The sequence below is a fragment of the Piliocolobus tephrosceles genome, chromosome 7 (genome assembly GCF_002776525.5).
Source record: "Piliocolobus tephrosceles isolate RC106 chromosome 7, ASM277652v3, whole genome shotgun sequence".
NCBI lineage: Eukaryota > Metazoa > Chordata > Mammalia > Primates > Cercopithecidae > Piliocolobus > Piliocolobus tephrosceles.
The window spans coordinates 133,606,017-133,611,509 of record NC_045440.1 but is presented as its reverse complement, the minus strand read 5'-3'; the positions used below and the strand labels follow the sequence as shown (position 1 = coordinate 133,611,509).

The 5,493-nt window shown below is 54.1% G+C and overlaps 1 protein-coding gene across 12 annotated transcripts in view; it reads left to right on the top strand.

The window, feature by feature from the left end:
* The first annotated feature begins 315 nt into the window (after positions 1-315).
* CYRIB (CYFIP related Rac1 interactor B) overlaps positions 316-5,493 on the top strand; it is a 180,827-nt gene continuing 175,649 nt past the window's right edge. For 6 of the 12 annotated variants that reach the window (XM_023223937.2, XM_023223946.2, XM_023223889.2 and 3 more), the window contains exon 1: positions 316-401. The gene's annotated coding sequence lies outside the window, so the exon portion shown is untranslated. Of the gene's footprint in view, positions 633-5,493 lie in introns of all 12 variants that reach the window. The other 6 variants (XM_023223902.3, XM_023223909.3, XM_023223878.3 and 3 more) reach the window with 3 other exon arrangements.

Below are 5,493 nucleotides of genomic sequence, written 5' to 3'. Positions count from 1 at the left end.
AGCGACCCAGGGACAGGAACCTGGCCGGCCCGAAGGTCTGGAGACCGGGATTCGAGCCCGAGCCCTACCTGACAGGCCGTGACCTTGGGGGCCACCCCTGCGCCTCTGAGGGCCGGGTTTCCTCCTCGCACAATGAGGGCAATGACCCCCAACCGCAGCGCGCCCCGCAGTGACTTGCCCAAGGTCACCACCATCCCGGGCCCGTGGCGCCCCGGCTCGGGAGGACATGGGCCAGGCGGGCGCGGGGTTCTGGGGTGGGGGCCGGCGCAGGGCGGTCCCGGGGCGCGGCGCGCGCTGACGCCGGGGCCCCGCGATGCGGCGGGGACTGGGCGCGGGGGGAGGCGCGTCGCGAGGCAAGCGTCCTCCTTTTGTGCGAGCGCCGGCGGCTCGGCTTCTCGAAGGTAAACAGCGCTTCCTCTTCCTCCTCGCCGCGCCTCTTCCTTTTATAGTTATTTCTCGCCTGGCACTCGCCCGGGCCGCTGCTGCTGCTGCTGCCGCCGCGGCGGGGGCAGCTCGCAAACCTGTGGCGGTGACGTGAGCCCCGCCAACCCGGAAACGGCGGCGGCGGCACCGGAGGCTCCGAGTCTCCTGCGCTCCCGCGCCGCGCTCCCCTCGTCCGCCCGGGCCGCCAGGTACGTGCCGGGGCTCTGAAGGCGCCGCCGCCCGGCCAGCCCGCGCGCGCGCCCCTGGATCCGATTTGCTCCTGGAGAGGGCGCGGGGTGCGGGGCGCGCGCGTGATGGGTGCAGGGAGAGGCTGGGGTGCAATCCGGGCCGCCGGGCCGGGCGCTGCGGTGGGTGGACAGGGGGCGCCGCCGGGGTGGGGGCGTCCGGGCCGGCGGGCGCGGGGGTCCCGGGGGAGGCTTCTCGAGTGCGCGGGGGGCGGGGGCGGGGGCGGACGCGAGGGGAGCGCGCAGCGGGGCCGCCGCCCGGGTCCACCCAGCTGCGGAGCCGGCGCCTGGTGCGCCTCGAGGCAGGGGGCGCTCGGGTCGGGGTGGCTGGTCCTGGGCAGACCCTTCCTGCGAGCCAGGTGTCGGCGCGGGGACTGACCCTGGCAGCAGCGCTGGCCCCCGGCCACCACCCATCAGGGGCTTGGAAGGCCAGTGGCATTCGATTTGAGGAACTAAAGGGGGTGAACAAAATCTCCATTGGCCTCAAGACTTCCTCCTGGGGTGGCCACCCGCCTATGTTTAAAGAGCACTTCCTCTTCGTCTTTTATCTTTTCATCATCCTTCTTTTTAAATGGAAGTTCAGTGTTAACGGGTGGGTACCCTTGCAGCCTGCAGGGCTTTCCTGGGGCTGTGTGCATACACACTGGGGGTGGGAGAAACCTGTGTGTCCTTTGAAACGTGTGTTCTGTGTCAGGGGTGGAAGGAAGGAGGTCTTCCCGTGCTGGCGCTTCTTGGGGTGTGTTTTTGCTACCCACCCTGCTGCGTGAGATGGAGGGGTGCGGAGGGATAGAGTGGGAAGCTGGGGCAGCGGAGGAGTGTCACGTGCACTTTGCACCCATGTTTAATTCCTGGCCCTGCCGTTTACTAGCTGTGTGACCTTGGGCAAGTCGCTTACCCTCTCTGAGTCTTAGGGTCCCGTCTGTAAAATGGGCTGCTGCGAGTGGGGCCTTGAGAAAACCAGCGTAGATTTCCTGGCCTGGAGGGGGCGCAGTGATAGAAAGTGTCATTGCCAGTCACCTTGAATTTCTGCATCCCCAGCACCTAGAAAGGATGCCTTGGAGCACGTGGGAAGCACCCCATAGATAATTGTGAGATGAACGGGTGGGTGGTGAATTTTGAGAGGTGAGCCAGTGTGCTTCCACATTTTGGCTTCCTTGCCCTGTAACTTCCATCCACGATCCCTGGGGAGCAGTTTTGCCATGGGAGTTGGATGGACTCCTCCCCTCTCTGAGGAAGACCATCTTGTGAAAATGTATTTACTCCCATGTGAAAAAGGGCTTAAACTCTGACTTTGAGATTCTCCCATTCTTGGAAGATTGCACTGGGGGAAAAATAAAAAGAAGGCGTCATTTTGATCGCCACTGCCAGATGACTGACTGAGGCCAGCAGCCAAGGCTGAGCCAGGGCTGACGGCTGGGATGGTTTCCCAGGCCTGGGGTTCCTGTAATGTGGGGGAAGCCCGGAAGAGGTGGCTTTTCTACCTTGGTTGGCATGCAGAAGTGGTCAGCTGGCCTGAGTTTTCTTCCTGGGGAGACACGTTGGAATTTGCACTCTAGATCCTTGTTGGGCTCACAGCACGGAGAAGGGCAGAGTGTGTGATGCAGGAGGCTGCAGTGGGTTCTAGCACAGGGAGACTTGGAAATGGTTTTCAAATAAAGGCCGATATATGTTTCTGCCTTCACTTTGGGAGATTTTCAAGTAATTTTGCTCTCTCTGACAGCCACCCCTTCTCCTTTCTCAGCTCCCAAAGTCTTCTGTGTACCTCTCTTAGGATCCTTAGCTATGTGGGTCCCCCAACTCCGGAGCCCCGTAAGTGCTACTATTATTTTTAAGAGACAATAGCAGACCCTTCTGTGCAGCAACGTCCTGCAGTTTGAGCATGTGCAGATTCATTTTGTTTGTGTTTTGGAGAAAAGGTCTCACGGTATTGTTGAGGTTGAAGTAGTGCAGTGGTGTGATTATGTCTTACTGCAGCCTTGACCTCTCAGGCTCAAGCCATCCTCCTACCTCAGCCTCCCGTGTAGCTGGGACCACAGGTGTGTGCCACCATGCCCAACTAATTTTTTAATGTTTTGTAGAGACGGGGTCTCCCTGTGTTGCCCAAACTCCTGGGCGCAAGGGATCCTCCCTGCCTTAGCCTCCCAAAGTGCTGGGATTACAGGCGTGAGCCAGTGTGCCCGGCCCAGGTTCATTTTGAATGACTGAACTGTGGAGTGGCCAGAGTTACCTGTAAAGGAGAGCTAGGGTTCTCATTTTCCTGAGACTTAGAGAGAGTGCGGGACTTGGCCCAAGACCCTTCAGTCAGGAAGGGGCAGATTGAGGGTCCTCACCTAAGTCTTCGGCCTGCAGAGCTCACGTTTCTTCTTACAGACCCTGAGTGATCTTTGTGCTTCCTCTGGCACCTGACTTGCTGCCTGGCACATGCAGGAAACGGTACGTGTCTTTGACAGAATGAGCAGAATGATGGGTTCCCCTTTGCTCTTTGAGGATGGACATTCTTTTTCCATCTCGAGGTCAGCCCACTGGCCTGCAGTTGACCTTGAAATGGTTCTCCCGTGGTTCCTCCCTATGTGGAATCCTGGTCCCTGACAGCTCTTATATCAGGATCCAGAGACCCATGCACAGGAAGCACAGGAAGGACGCCCGAGGGATGCCGGTGCCAGGAGGTTGTGGCCTCACCCGTGCTCAGCATTACTGCCATCTCGTTAATTGAAGAGACCACCATTCATGTGGCTTTGGCGGTCTGGGACTTGGCTGTCTTCAGCAAAATCATCCATCACCGAGCATTGTAAAGGAAGTGTTGTAAAATTCAGATTACAATCTGAATTTTCACTATCTCTTGGCCGTGCAGCCTTCCAGAGGTCACTTACTCTCGGCACCCTCTTTTCCTCATCTCCAAACAGGCAAAAGAATCCCCATCGGTCTCCCAGGGCTCCTGAGTAAGAGTAAGATCCAAATTCATACCTCGGTTTTCTTTCTCACTGCTCATGTGCATGGAACCAAGTTTGTTCCCTTCTTGGAGCCTCAGTGTTCTCATCTGTAAAATGGATGCATATATCATGGGGTTGAGTTGCTCCTGGCAGTAACGTAAGCGAAGCCCTTAGCATAGGCCCCTGTTCCCATTGCACACCCCATATAATAGTGATCACCATCCATGATTTTTGTTAACAACAGTAATAATCACTGTTTCCTCAGCAAGCGTATAGGCATCTCAAAGACCAGATTCATCTCTCTGATTTAGCTTGAATTGGAGCTTCTTGAAAGAAATAAATTTGGCTGGGAGGAGTGAAGGGTTCATTTTTTTTTTTTTTCTCTTCCCTAAAGGGGATACTTGATAAAGACCTGTTGAAGACAGACTCCTTCTGATCTTGTTTTTCATTCATTTCTCAGGGTAAGGGCTATCCCCCGTCCCTGTTTTTCTGTCTCTCTTGTAAAGTCCCCTCTTTATGTGTCTGTGACACTCATTTCCTATCTTCTCATAACCTTCGCATCGACTTCTTCCTCCATTCAGTTGAGACTTTCCTTCTCTGGGCTCTCAAATGGACAGGTCCTTTTGCTTCAGTAGAACTTTGGCAATTAAGTCTTTGATAGTCTTAAAACAGGTGATTGGCCTCCCCAGGCTGAAAGAAAGGCAACTTTGTTAGCCTAGGATGCACGAGATTAAGAGCAATTTTTTTTCCTCTCTTCCTTTTCTCCTTCTAGAGGCAGTGAAGGTTTGGGGGCCCTATAGCCTGTGTTCACATCCTGGCTCTGCCACTCACTAGCCCTGTGGCCTTGGCCAAGAGACTTCCTTTCTCTTTGTCTCTCTCTTCATCTTTCAAATGAGGACTAACAGTCGCCACCTGGAAGTGTTGTTGTGACGATCAACCCAGAGGTTGTATGGACAGTGCCCAGCAGAGAGCATGGCACCTAGTAGGTGCTCAGCAGTGTCTGTTTCTTCCCTCGGCCCCTGGTGCTCTTTCTGTCCCTCCCCTGGTCCCATCATCTGTCCCCACATCCCATCGTCTTGCCCTCCCCGGACAGAGCTTCAGTTTCCTTTGGGAATAGAGCCTTTGGCTGGCAGGTCACTCCTAGATTAAAGTTGGAACCTCCAAGCTTTATGAAGTCCAAGTGTGCTATTTTAAACCAATTGTGGACTTTTGTGTGGTGCTTCCGCTGAATGGAAAGATAATTGTACCAGAGCTTGTCAAGAAGAGTAAATGGGCGAGTCGTGGAGCTTACATTCTGTCCCATTGATTTTTTTTTTTTTCCTCCTTCTTTTGGAGGACTTACTAGCTGCCATCTGCTCCTTGAACATCGTGTTCATAAATATATAAATAATCGAAGTTGATGAGGAGGTTTGCTTAAAGAAGTGTTGCTGAGAGTGATTTTTATAAATATTTAAGATAATCTGAAATCATTAAAGGAATTGCGGGGTTTATTAAAAAACTGAAGACGTGTTTTGGAAAGGATCCTTTTCTTTACAAGCTGAATAAATGTCAAGAGTAGAGAAATGAGGGACGAGAGCTTTCTGAGTGTGGACATGAGACCCACGCTGGTGAGTGGGCAGCCAGTCTGTCTGACTCTGCCAGGCCTGAGCATTCTTTTTTTTTTTTAATTTTTTAATTTTAATTTTAATTTTAATTTTTGAGATGGAGTCTTGTTCTGTCGCCCAGGCTGGAGTGCAGTGGCACAATCTCGGCTCACTGCAAGCTCCGCCTCCTGGGTTCACGCGATTCTCCTGCCTCAGTCTCCTGAGTAGCTGGGACTACAGGTGCCCGCCACTGCGCCGGGCTAATTTTTTTGTATTTTTAGTAGAGATGGGGTTTCACCTTGTGAGCCAGGA